Below are 13,142 nucleotides of genomic sequence, written 5' to 3' on the forward strand. Positions count from 1 at the left end.
GAAAATGCTATGACATGTGAAGTTAGGGTCATTGAAACTTTGCAATGGCAAATAAGGTGGGAACAGGGTGACTATCAGTAGCAGTGATAGAATATTTATGCAAAGGGATACTTCACAAAAATGTTATCTTTATTAAAGCAACTGCATTAACATGAGTAGATTTTATAATCATGTTGAGTGAAAGAAACAAACATGTAGTGATACATTAGGCATGATAACTTTTGTTTTGCATTTTTAAACTTGTGGTTTGTACAACACTTATCCAGAAATAATACATTGACTACACTGGTGATAAATAACAGGGGCCAGCATTACGGTGTGGTAGGTTAAGCATCTGCCTGTGACACCAACCTTCCTTATGGGCACCTGTTGGATTCCCAAGTGCTCCACTTCCAATTCAACTCCCTGAGAAAAGCAGCAGTACCACATGGATACCTGGATGCGGCTCTGGGATCCTGGCTGCAGTCATGGGGGGAAGTGAACCAGCGGGTGCAAGATTCTGTCTCCATGTTTCCTCCTACTCTCTGTATCTCTTTCTTTCTGCTAGATTAAAAAGTAAACATATATACATTTTTTAAAATGTGCAAGAAACGTGCTTAGAAATCATATACCCCAGTTTCCACGGGATGTTTTCTTGTGGGTTAGAGGAGCAAATGAATGAAAGCAAGTAAGAGTCAAAGGAAAACTTACATCTATTTTTTTGCTCCTAGGAAAAGAATTTGAATGGAATATGGCAAAATGGTCAGGCTTACTCCACAACATAGCAGGTGCCCAAGTGTTTCACTGTTTTCATTTTCATTCTGCATATTTCAAATATTTCACAATAAAAACATTTTTAATAAAGTTGTGTTACGCACAGAAGGAGTGATAAAATGATTTTTTGAAAATACTGCATTCGGGAAGTTTGGATCTTCTCTTCCTGTAATAGGAGAGAGGATTAAGGAACTTCCTGCTATGTCACCAATATAAAAAAACTAGATCATTAAAAAACAAGCATTGAGAAAATATTTAGCTTTTAAAACATGCAAACTTTTTTTTTTAGAGAACGGGTTGGAATGCACTCCATCTAAATAAATCAATAAAGTCCAAATAAGGCACCAACTTGATCGTCAACTCAGATTGTGCGTCTGCATTTAGCCATTCAGATTGCAGCAATTTCCCCGAAAGGTGCTTGTGGTAACAGTTGCTGCGATGGCCAATTATGGTGCTGTAAAACTCCACGCTGAATCTGAAATCGCTTACTGGGGGAACAAGAGAATCTGGGTTTTTCTAAGCGTCTTGGTGGCTAGCTGCCTCTCTACGACCTGCAGTGGTTTGGTAGGTGTCTAGAAAGTGCAGGGACAGCGGGCCGCCCCAGGGCCTCTCCATGCACATCTCCCCAGGGCTGCCCTGTGACACAGCCAGCATCCCAGCATAGCTCTCTGGGCTCTGGTTTCCCTCCTCCCTGGTTTCCCCCACCCGGTCCTATCTCTTTGGGGAAACTATCGATGCGCCCCCCGCTCCCCCCACATGTCTTTTCTGATTCTCCCCCAGTCCTTCGTGATGACTGTTGTGGTCCAGCTCAGACTGCCCTTGAGGACACCCATGTGACTGGACATCAGGCTTGCAGCCAGGCCCTCCCGCCTGACCCCAGGACAGAGCCTGGTGCCCCAACACCCCTCTCCAGGAAGCCCTGCTCTCAGGCACTGCCCTTCTGAATGCTTCTTGGAGCCTTCCCTCCTGTTGCTGCAGGCTGAGGAGGGAGAGGGAAAGGATTTTCTGGTGTCTTTTTTCAGTCTGGTTTTCTGATTTTCGTTCTGCGGTTCTGCTCTGCCTCGCTTTGTTTATCGGCATCAAAGCTGAAACCAGCTGTGTTTGTTTGTGGATCTTTCATTTCCATGAAACCTGCAGATTTTTCTAGGTCACTCTGTGTTCCTAATAATCAAGAAGGTGGTCACTCACATGACCACAAAGGAAGGAGTGGGGGTCAAAAAAAACCCCTTCACATCCACAAAGTCCCTCCAGTAGCCTTACCCTCCTTGACCTGCAGGAATGGAGAAAAAAAAATTACATGGCTTTATTACTGTCCAGGGTGAAGTCCCGAAAGAGCTCTTGCTAAGCAGGGAATTCAAATAAAAATATTGCTTACTTTTGAGCAACCCACTAGGCTAAGGATCTTATATTTTAAAGTCTAGAACCGCAGCAGTTGTAGAGGTTGGGGGAGACTAGGATTTGTTTTCATGGTTTAATGACCAGACCTTTAGTTGTTATTATGAGCCTAACAATCATTTGAGGTCACAGTGGTCACGCTGCCTGCAGGAAGAGCATTGGGGTGAATGAAGCCCCCCCATGGAGCAGTGGTAAGCCTAGCCACTCGGTGGGTTACTTGATGTCCAAGGTCACTTCCTAATGCAGAAACCAGGAGCCCCAAACATGAGAGAAGAGGGACTGATAGGCCTAAAGCTATCAACCCATCTAACAAAGCACTAACCAGGCAACAGCAAAAATAGCTTGGAGACAGTCCTACCCACTGCTTCTATGAGAACAGGCCAGAGAATCCGGCTGGCGTGGGTGACACTATTTGAATTCTCTAGGAAACCAAGGAGCTCGAATCATTGACTCAGGCAGGCCACAGCAGAAGCAGCTGCCACCTGACAGAGCCCAGTTTCTGGCCTGAGTGCCTTCCCACTCGATGGACTGACATACATCAAGCTCCTGAAATGGCAAAGACAAGACCGTATTTGGATTTGTAACTCCCCGGGTATTTTGCAAGCAGGCCTGGTTCTTGTTGTCCACTGACTCCGTGATAAAATCAGGGCCCCTGCTTAACTTGAGACAAGCCATTCCTTCAGCTACCCTCTCTTCAGAACCGGAATGCCCTAGTGCTCCATGGGTGATTCCAATTTGCTGGTGAGGCTTGCCTGTCAATCTTCCTGATTCTATAAGAAACTGCCTCGCTGTCTTCTGTTAAGCTTCCCATTCATGTCCTTCTATTTCCACCCTACCTTGGGAGTCTCCAGCACAGAGCAGGCCTAGCGAAGTGGTGTGGGTCTAAGTGACATATGCCAAGCGTGAGGTGGAGGGGGGGACACTGGCTACGCCAAACAACAGTCTTCCTCATGCCTCAGGCTTCTGCAGTAAATGAAGTGAGTGGGAAGTTTGAGCAGATGTGGTTATACAATCTTACACAAAGGAAGGTTCTCTTCCAAGCTATAGCAAGTCAGGGGCAGAGCCCAGAATACCTGCCCAGTGCAGCCAGGAGGAGTAGCAGCCATAGTCATTTAGTCAGCGCTGGGCCAACAGGTGTGGCTCTGGGTGCTTCATGCCCCTAGAGCCCCAGAGGCGGGGCCAAAGAAGCCGAGTGTGTGCGGGGGGCGGGGGGGGGGGTCAGGTGCCTTGCCCCAGGTGTCCCACAGCTCGGAATTGGCAGGTCCAGACTGCCACCCCAGGTCCTCTGGCACCAGAGCTTGAGCTGTTAACCTCCGGGCTGTCCTGCGGGGTCTCTGAGGCTCTCACCCCTGTCAATGAGAAGCAACGTTTGCTCAGTGCTTTCCCCATGCTGAACGCTAAAGGAGGCCCTTCCTGTGCTTACAGTCATGCTCTGGGGTTGACATGGTGCTTGGTAGTGTCTTCCGATAGGAACACCAAGGCTTCAGGTACTTACCCAGACCCTCATCACTGAGCCTGGAGAAGCCAAGAACCGCACCTAGGATTCATGGGAACTCGGTCCTCATCTTGTGTACTTGCCAAGAGCTAGGATTTTCCTGCCTGAAAGTTGGTGGGTTCCTCAACTGAGCCCATCTCTCAGCTTCCATTAGACTACGTAGTCTGTTTCATTTCACCTTAACATTGTGGCCTTTAATTCCACCCATGCTGTTGCAAAATTGCAGAATCGCATCATTTGCATGGCCAAATGGTATTCCAGTGTGTGTGTGTGTGTGTGTGTGTGTATGTGTATATATATATATATCACACTTTATCCAATCATCAATAGCTGGTCATTTTGGTTGTTTCAGAACTTCAGTATCGTGAACAATGGTGTAATAAATGCAGGAGTGCAGATCTCTCTCTCTCTGTCTTTTGAATGATTTATTTATTTTTATTGGAAAGGCAGAATTCCAGAGAGGAGGAGAGACAGAAAGAAAGATCTTCCATCTGCTGGTTCACTCCCCAAGTGGCTACAACAGCCAGAGCTGAGCTGATCTGAAGCCAGGAGCCAGGATCTTCTTCCAGGTCTCCCACACGGGTGCAGTGTCCCAAGGCTTTGGGCCATCCTCGACTGCTTTCCCAGGCCACAGGCAGGGAGCTGGATGGGAAGTGAAGCATCCGCGACACAAACCAGCACTCGTATGGGATCCTGGCAGAACTTGAACCACTAGGCTACTGCACTGGGCCCACAGATGTCTCTTAAATATATAAACTAATGATAGGATTTCTGAGTCATATAATGCTTCTATTTTACATTTTTAAAGGCATCTCGCACTATTTTCCATAACGGCCACACTAATTTATATTCCCAGCAGCAATGCTTAATGGTTTCCTTTTCTTCACATCCTGTACAGCACTTACTTGTTCACATCTTTCTTTTAATGCCAGCTGTTCTAACTGGACTGTTTCCACAGTGATTCGCGATGTTGAGCATTTTTGCATATAGCCATTGCCCCCTTGTGTGTCTTCTCTTGAAACAGGGCCCCCACCCTCTTATGCAGCCTGTGGTACACTGCCCTGATCACGAGCTGGGAAGCTGAGGTTCAGAGATGCCAGGTAGCTTTTCTGGGTCTCTTGGCTATTTGTAATAAAGTCAAAGTCAGGTTACATCATCCTGTCCATTTGAACAAACCCACTCAGAGTCAGGCTCTGCAACTGGTCCTTCCAGCAAGGAAGAAGGTGCGCAGAGCCCTGCAGGAGTGTGTGCAAAATCGGGACCACTGATGCAGTAGAAACAGTTATGTGGGCCTGCTGAAAAACTCATTTGTAATAATTATCGATCAGCTGTGCAGAATCCAGTCTTGAACTACAGCAATCATTTTTAAAGGAAGTTCCAAGTTGACAAAATTGGTAGCTACTTTGGGTGTCATTACCCAGGCCCATGGGAATGGACTGTAGTCAGCTACTTCATGGATCCGGCTGGCTAGCTGAGGGAAGAGTGAATTGGTGTTCACAAGAGCATGCCTTCTGAGAAGGGCACTGATCAGCATCCCCCCATCTACAAGCACTGGGTCCCAGCAGAGCCCGAGAGTCTCCTGTTGCCTGCACTCACAGCACCTGTCATCTGGCCGAGGAGGTGTCTGTAAAGCCAGAGGACGTGGTAGAACCCTGGGTTCTGATCAAGTTCATGTAGGGTGCTTCGGGAACCCTTAATCTCTCCCAGCCACTGGAAATTGCCTCATAGAAAAGTTGCTGTTTCAACTGATCCCTAATCCGTGTGTGAGAGTCAGCTTTGTGAAAATGGGGAGAGTGTTGCAGACAGAGGAAATGGCATGTGTGGAGTCCAGGAGATGACCGAGAGCCTGGGCCCCAGTGCAGGCCTGAACCGGACTGTGGTCGGCAAGCGTGTGTCTGCCCAAGTTCTCGGGGCCTGGGTTATCGATGATCTGACTCTGGATGAAGGCTTATGTAATAAAAATGGTTTCTGATCTCCCTGATGGCAGAGTCTCCCCCAGGGCAGGGATAGGTGTCTTCTGAGCTACCTGTCCTGCAAGCGAAGTGAGAGCAGAGGTTGGTTCATGTGAAGTCAGTCATTTGGGAGGAGGTCATGATGATTTTTTCTAGACCCTTTTCCCTGGACCAAGCACATGACACATGCAGTGTGTGACACAGCCTTTCGGGGGTTCATGGGCACCTCGTATCCGTGACCCAGGGAAGCCAGAGCCACTGGTGAGGAACCCCGGTCCCTTTGGTTCTCACCTTGACTCGCACTGGGAAGGGTGCTGGCCACAATCACTGGTTCTCTTTGCACCCTGCCACTGTCTGCTCACATGCAGGCTTCTGCCTCCCACACACTCCTCCAACGTCATCATCTCTGTGTAGCTCTCCTGAGCCAATCAATCACCATTGCAATTGTTAAAGTCATTACACAACTCCATGAACTCATCTTGATAGTCGGCCCCCAGACATGGAACCTTTTCTTACCATGGCAGGACTAAATGCTATTAGTCCATATGGACTAATTTATACAATACTAGTATGTATGTGTGTATATGCATATATATATGTATGTATGTATGTGTATGTTTAGTTACATGGCGTTCTTTCCCTCTTTCCCTTTAAAGGAAATGACAGTGCAACTTCAGCCAGTTAGGTTCACATGTTGATGGTGAAAGAGAAGCGCTGGGCATCCTGTCCTGCCGCTATTCGCCCTCTGTGCTGTTCATCCTAAAATGAACGATTTGAGGTCCAAGACGTGGGCCTCACAGAGGAGCACAGCACTAAGTCCCCTGTGTGCTGTGGCCTCTTCCCTTCATCCACCACAGCTCTGGCACCACAGCCTTATGGAGGCAAGTCCGGCTCCAGGGTCTTTGCATCTGCTTTTCTCTCTGCCTGAAGTTCTCTTCCCCACGTCACACAAGCTCTTGTTCACATGTCACTTGCTCCGTGAGGCAAGTTTTAAAAAACTGTTTAAAAAAAAAAAACCTGTCTGTTCCCTTGCTGGTTTATTAGGCATCTACCATGGTCTAGCACGCTGTGTATTTCCTCATTAATTTTGTGGGTAAGCCCCACATAAGAAATCGTATAGACTGATGTATTCACTGTACCTCAAAGAGCACTTGGTACATATTAGGGGAATTCAGTCCTTACTTAATAAGAAGGGGGATCAATATGTTCCTAGGTGGCTTTGAAGAAACCAAATAACCTCTGGGATTCGATGGATGTTGATAGTCACTCAAGAGACTTCCTTCCAAAACCCCAGTGTGCTCAGGCCCAAAGAAATGAGAACATCACACTTGCCAAGCTCATGGGTGAAGCCTAGCCAGCACCCTTATGAAAGCAATTAGCACTTTTGACTTGGAGAAACTATTTCAAGGCTCTGTGGGAGTTGTTAACAATCAGAGGACCCATGAATCAGACAGTGATTTCCCAAAGAACTGAATTTGGTCTCCCTCGGTCTTTGGCCTCTCGTCTTTCTGAGCTCACTGATATCAAAAAGCCATGGCCGTTTTTGTGGCTGAACTAAATTTGTTGCCCCCTGATTTTTGGCAAATGGCAAGCCTTAGTTCTTGGCCTGTGGTGGCTTTGTCCCCTCCCCAGATGGAATCCTGAGAGGCTGTAGAGTTATCCAGGAAGAAAAAAATGTCTTTGCTGTTGCCATCGACTGTGAGTGCCATTGACATTCATGTTGGCGATGGTGGCAGAGCCCTTTCTGGTTTTTGGTGTCTTTAACTTCATCTCAAATGCACATTTATCTTTAGACTATTATATATACATATATATTTTTTTTCTTTTAATTCTCTTCCTAGGTCCCTGAGTCTGTGGAACTCTGTTTTTTGAAACCTTTAGCAGTGCCATGGAGATATTAAATTAAGCATTGTAGCTTAGCCTGGAATGCATAGATACTTGAAGCAGGATTTAAAAGACATTCTGATTTCCTAGAAATGTAACAGTATATTGCCTCGGAGCAGAGAGCGGTGCAGGAAAGAGCACCCCTTTCCAGCGCTGGGCCTGCCGCTCTTCAACGCAAAGGAGGTTAAATCATGAGCCGAATGCAGAGCATGTGAAAGTTTGAGGATGTGTTCTGTTTAGGAGCCCCTGTAAACGGACTTGTTTTGCTGGGTGGAGGAATGAATCATTTCAGCCCTGCACACCAGCTGCAGCCTGTGGAAGTAAACCGAGGGCTTTCCCACAGCATGCGCTGTATATTTCATTGTTAGGGCTTTGCATTCTGACAGGTAGTTCTTATCCTTCTGGAAAGAGAGGTCTGAAGCCAGCAGCTGGAGGAAGACCTGGCAGGGCCTGCTGTCTAAATTGAGAGCAAGCATGTGCAGCGAAGCCTCATTATAACATGACCTGTTATTACGTGGATTTTGATATCCCATGGGGCAAATATGTCTCCTAGCGTAGAACAGCTCCACGCAGCAGATGCCTGTTGTAACTTGTCCAACCTGGAATCCAGTGTTATCAAGGAGTGTGTGCCAGCTTTTTGTTTGGTTTTGTTTTCAAGTTGAAAAATACACTGGACTCAGATTGTAAACTTTGTATCCTGGGGAAGGGGGTGTGCTTAAAGCTGTGTATAGGGCTTGGCAAATGCTCATGTGGGGGACAGATTACAAAAATGTCACCCCTTCTGGATCCCTAGGACCCATGTCCTTCATGATAAGATGTCTACAGCTACTTCTATAAGCAAGTAGAATTAGGTATCTCTCCTGATTAAATGCTGACAGGGCTTGAGACTTACTTTTCTTTGGACCACAGAGTGCAGTGGAAATTCCAGAATGCCAGTCACAAGCCTGAGCCATTGCAGTCTTCTTTGAGAACTCACACGTATGCTGCAGGCCTAGCTTGCTGGGAGATGAGAGGCCACCTACACTAGAGCCTGCTCAATCCAGCAATGCCCTCCTACACAGATCACAGGCAGCCACCCTCTGTGAAGAGAGCCCAGCCAAGCTCCGAAGAGCCACCTAGTCAACCTGTGCGAAAACAGGAGTGTGCCCAACCATGACCACATGAATCACCCCGCTGATACGGCACTGCTAAGGCTGGCCCTTCCAAGCCAGTGAATGCAGGATGGTTTGTTACATGAAAGTGGTTACCTGATATAGGAGACTGGAAATATTTAAGTGAGTGGATTCATCAGGGAGAAGAGGTTCAGATAGGGACAACAGCCCTGTAGGAGAGCAGGCGGCTTCCTTGGACAGGCTGCCCTCTCTGTAGGCTTTTCTGAAGGCCTCCAAGGAGAAGACAAGTGAGCCCCCACCCAAGTGATCAGCGGATGCTGGCCAGAGTGTCCAGGAGCAGAGGTGACAGCTTCCTTAGAGCCAAGAGGAACTCAGAGGGTATGGTGGGAAGTGGATGTCCTGGGAAGCCCTGCAGGTGCAGTGAGGAGTCGGGGCTCTGGTCCAGGTGCTGGGAGAAGCCACTAAGACTCTGACACAGGGCAGTGACATCCATTTCTAACATTCTTGGGCAGCTGTGAGATGACAGGAGTGGGTTCAGGAAACCCAGCTGATGGAACACTGCAGAAGTCAGGTGGCAGATTCTGGGAAGTTAGACAAGGGGGCTTTCTAATAAGGAAGACCCCACTCTGTGTTCACAACAGTGTCGCCCTCTTATTAGAGTCTTTAGATTGCCCAGCCATGCCCTATGTGGGATGGGGGACTCCCTGCTGTGGGGGGACCAGCAGGGCTCCTGTCTGTCTCCTTCCATCTGTGCAGTGGACGTCTGCCTCACTCACACTCTCCTCTGAATTTTGAAACCCCATTACCTTGTCATAGCCTATCCAATCTCTTCCCTTTACTTCCACTCCAGTGTCTCCAGAGGGGCTTTCTCCCCTTCCACCGCACAGTGAATGCCTCGGGAAGCACCCAGGACAAGGTCCTCATCATCACCAAGCATTTTTTTTTAAAGATTTATTATTATTGGAAAGCCGGATATACAGAGAGGAGGAGAGACAGAGAGGAAGATCTTCCATCCGATGTTTCACTCCCCAAGTGAGCCGCAACGGGCTGGTGCGCGCCGATCCGATGCCGGGAACCAGGAACCTCTTCCGGGTCTCCCACACGTGGGTGCAGTGTTCCAATGCACTGGACCTTCCTCGACTGCTTTCCCAGGCCACAAGCAGGGAGCTGGATGGGAAGTGAAGCTGCCGGGATTAGAACCGGCGCCCATATGGGATCCCGGGGCATTCAAGGCGAGGACTTTAGCAGCTAGGCCACGCCGCCAGGCCCACACCAAACATTTCTTAACGGCCTGTGGCCACAATCCAGTGGGTTGCTCTCCAAGGCCCAGAGTGCAGTGTGTGCCTGGGCCCTGTTGGGGTTCAGCCTGACTCATCCGGTGACCGGGGTCTAGAGGCTTCTTGGCTCCTCTTCCTCCTGCTATAAATTCCCCTGGTTTGTGCTTCCCGCCAACCTACCTGGAAGGCCTGTGACTGCCGTGCCCCAGTGTTTATGGGGCACCCGGAGCGATGTGGGCGGCTGTGGGGAGCAGATGCTGCGTTTGGGCTCCTGCCCTGCTGATCTAACGTTCCCTGAGTGCCTTCGGGAATCACAAATAAGGAGCTTTATGAGGATATAACCTTATTATTTTTACCCCATCCCTCACTGCCCCTTTTATTAGTAGAATTATTCAGAGTTAGCTTTCGCCTTTCAACTGGCATAAATTTTCTTTGACTCAGCTTGGATTTTTTCTCTCTCCCTCTCTCTCTCTCTCTCTTTTTTTTTTTTCCTAGGGAGGAATTCAGATTAAAAAGTAGCAATGCAATGGGAATGCAGACCTGTCTTAAATTTCACAGCAGTTCATGAACTTCAGGAAATCTGAACACACAGCATGCAATTAAGAGTGGGAGGGACTTTTTTTTCTTTAATCAATTGTGAAAGAGAATGTGATTGGATAAAAAGGGGCTAGGCGAACAGGCCTTGGGGCCTGAGAGGTAGCTCTGGGGACTGGGCAGACAATGGCCTGTTGGGAATCCAGGAGCCTCTGTCTTTTGATCTTTTATCACCTCAGCTAAGCCCAAGCTTGGCAAGTCCGAGAAACACCAAGCCTCCGTGGGAGGACTCTCCCCTGCGTGACTAGCCCTTGTGGCCACTTCAGAGCTGCAGCTGTCTGATGTGGTGCAGCAGGGCTGAGAACCCAGCAGAGGCCTTCACAGACGGGGAGGGCTGCAAGCCCAAGCAGGAAGGGCTGCAAGGCCGGAGGCCTCCCTCGCAGCTCTCGGTAATCCTTGCCTCCCAGTTACCTTGGCTCAGAGTTGAAGAGGAAAAGCCTTGCTCCTTTCGGTTTGTGCCCTGGAGCCAGGGGCAAAGCCCTGGGGAGCAGACACACGTAGGCATAGGGCCAGTGCCCTAAGTCCAGCAAAACTGGGTCCAAGTCCTGCTGCGTCATCGCTCACTTCTGAGCGTCCATTTCCCTATCTGGACCATGCCACTGTGAACTTCCTCTGCAGGATTATCTGGGCACCTATAAAAATTCAAATTCAGCATGAAATGTGATCACCTGGGACTTAATGGGTTAAGTGTGCTGCTAGGTATAAACTACCCGTTATTCCTGGTGCCTGGAAGAGCCTCTGTAAATGTTTTTAGTTCAGAGCAGGATTTTACAGAATTGAGTAGGCGAAGGATATGGGTGTTTAGAATCCCAAGACTTGAGTTTGAATTCTAGCTTAGTTATAACTAACTCTGTGACCTTTCCGTTGGAATTAACTCCGTGACCTTTAAGCAAATCGCTGCGCAGTCCCTCTGGGTGTCGGTCCATTCCACTGTCCAGAGCAGATGGCAGGCGTTACCAATGTGAATGTCAAAGGTGCAGATGAAAGCAACCGGATGGGTCCAATGCTGACTGGGAGATGAAAAGTTCCATATTTCTTTGGCCAAAAAAAGGTCCTATCCAAGGTCTCACTGAGGACTGGAGAAAGTGAGAGAGAGAGAGAGAGAGAGAGAGAGAGAGAGAATATATTCCAAATGATGTGGACAGAATAGGAAGAATGCAGAAGCCAGGCAGGCCTGGGTTTAATTCCAGAACCTTTAGCTGTGAGCTAAGAAGTCTTGGATAAGTCACTTTACTGTTATCATAATTCTCTCACTGATCAGATGCAGTGACTGAGCCTATTCCTCAGGATTATTCTAGGAATTAAAAATATGAGTACAAAGTCATGAACCTTTAACTCAACACAGAGTAGCTGTAAATAATAGAAGAGGCTACTATTGTTGCTGTCATTCATCCTAGTGAGAGAACACTTAATCCCTGTACGAATGCAAGGACAACGGAGCATATCCCCCAAGTTCTGAGCCGTCCCTTGCACTTATTAGCAGCACTTTGATAAGGAGGAAAAACATGACATCAAGTTCACACATCAAATATAAGCGTTAGTCCTATTTTAGAAAAGCCTAGGGGTAGTAAAGTTACACTGTCAAGTCTGGGAATTTATGACGCTGAAAGCTCGTTCCCCAAAAAAGTTGGTTGACAGAATCACTCTTAGGCCAGTGACGTGGCACAGGCAGCATTGCCACAGGAACTGTGTGTGACCAGGTTGAGGAGGAAGTATCAGGAAGGACCAGGCAGCTGACTCTGGCACACAGACAGTCGAGGAGGAAGACAAGCCTTGGCCATGCAAATGGAAGGAGAAATACTAAAAATTGTGACTACTAAACAAGGGATGGCCCAGCGGCTCATCTACCCACCCCAGCCTTTTCTCCTCTCGCCTTCCCCCCTCCCCACCCCCCAGCTGGCCGTGACAGTGCCTCTTCATGCTGCTGTCCAGAACCCCATCATTCCGACTCCTAGATTATCTGTTCCTCTTTACATTTAAGAATAGAGTAAATCGTGAAGTTCAGCAATCATCTTAATGACTAACATTTACTGAATGTGCTCCCTGTTGTCCCATTCCTGCTAAATGCATCTTCTCTGACAATTCTCAGATAACCCTGGGAAACAGTCACTTGTCTGTGTCCATTTTATACATAGAGGAACTGAGATACCCAGAAAACTAAGTGTCTTACTAGTTAATAGTGGAAGAACTATCGAGTCTGTCCATCTGCAAAGTCCATTGCTTGTCAAGCCTGTGTGTATTGTACCTTGTGATTGCGTAATATGCCAGAGATGCTTACTCTGAGAAGTGAATGCGGGTGGGGAAGGAGGTCGTACAACTGGAGAATTCTTTCAAGAGAGCCTGGGATGTCATGACTTATACTTGCTTGGGACTAATTTTCTAATTTTTTTTCCATTTTCTGAGGCTCAGAAAAATTAAGCAGCTTGTTCAGAGTCACACAGCCTGACCTGCCTTGAAGGGATCTCACATGCCCCGTGGTTTCTCAGAAAAAGCCCATTAGGGGAGTCACCTGGGACACAGGGGAGAGAGAAACTGAGGCCAGGAAGAAAATACCCAGACCACTTTTTAAAAAAAAAAGATTTATTTACTGGTTTTTTTTTTTCTTAATTGGAATGTTAGATTTACAGAGAGGAGGAGAATCAGAGAGGAAGATCTCCCGTCCACTGGTTCACTCCCCAAG

At 47.8% G+C, this 13,142-nt stretch overlaps 1 protein-coding gene and 1 long non-coding RNA gene across 12 annotated transcripts in view; one reads left to right on the forward strand and one right to left on the reverse strand.

Annotated features, from left to right (window-relative positions):
* Window positions 1–13,142, forward strand: part of ERC2 (ELKS/RAB6-interacting/CAST family member 2) — an 899,314-nt gene that overhangs the window by 818,067 nt on the left and 68,105 nt on the right. The gene's annotated exons all lie outside the window — the stretch shown is intronic.
* On the reverse strand, window positions 1,112–2,207 carry LOC131482865 (uncharacterized). Its single transcript, XR_009247352.1, has 3 exons — window positions 2,014–2,207; window positions 1,657–1,914; window positions 1,112–1,241 (listed from the first exon to the last, which is right to left on the reverse strand). It is a non-coding gene; the product is annotated as an uncharacterized LOC131482865 (long non-coding RNA).

The sequence above is a fragment of the Ochotona princeps genome, chromosome 21, assembly GCF_030435755.1.
Source record: "Ochotona princeps isolate mOchPri1 chromosome 21, mOchPri1.hap1, whole genome shotgun sequence".
Lineage (NCBI taxonomy): Eukaryota > Metazoa > Chordata > Mammalia > Lagomorpha > Ochotonidae > Ochotona > Ochotona princeps.